This window comes from Pteropus vampyrus, unplaced genomic scaffold (assembly GCF_000151845.1).
Source record: "Pteropus vampyrus isolate Shadow unplaced genomic scaffold, Pvam_2.0 Scaffold291, whole genome shotgun sequence".
Classification (NCBI taxonomy): Eukaryota; Metazoa; Chordata; class Mammalia; order Chiroptera; family Pteropodidae; genus Pteropus; species Pteropus vampyrus.
In genome coordinates this window covers 838,545-839,085 of record NW_011889072.1, presented here as the reverse complement: position 1 = coordinate 839,085, position 541 = coordinate 838,545, and the positions used below count along the sequence as shown (strand labels likewise).

The 541-nt window shown below is 68.0% G+C and overlaps 1 protein-coding gene across 1 annotated transcript in view; it reads right to left on the bottom strand.

Moving 5' to 3' along the window:
• The window catches only part of BOK (BOK, BCL2 family apoptosis regulator), a 14,146-nt gene that overhangs the window by 1,213 nt on the left and 12,392 nt on the right, over positions 1-541 (bottom strand). The window lies entirely within an intron of this gene.

The window sequence follows — 541 nt, the reverse complement described above, 5'->3', positions numbered from 1 at the left end:
CTGGCTGGGCGTCCGCCCCCGAGGCCACTGGGGTGGAGGTCCCTCCCCTGCCCGCTTTGCTGGGCACAGCCCCGCTGTCGCACAGCAGGGGCTCTGCCCAGTTGCGGTCACCCTCATGGGGCGCCCTGCAGCGGCCCCACCCATGGGGAGCCAGGGTCTCCGCTGGGTGTGGGCCCAAGGCTCCCGGCTACGCGTCCTTCATGTATACACACAGGTGACAGGGCCCCTGTGGCTTCTGCTTTCTGCAGGCCGGCGAAAATGGCACCTCGAGGACACAGGTGGCCTGTGCCCTCTAGACGGAGTGGCCCAGGAGCACAGGCGGCAGCCTTACGCTCTGGCTTGTGAGGGGAGGGCACCCGTGTCCCTGCGGTGCCTGCGGCAGCTCCGCCAGGCGGCTGACCGCTGCGGCCCTTGTCAGGTCTGCGCACCTTCACGTCCCGCAGGACGGGCCCGCGGACGGGCTGGGAGCTTCGCAGATTTCAGGCCCGATTCCTTCTCCGCCCGCATTTCACTGTAAGTATTCAAGGTCAGTTAGGCTGCT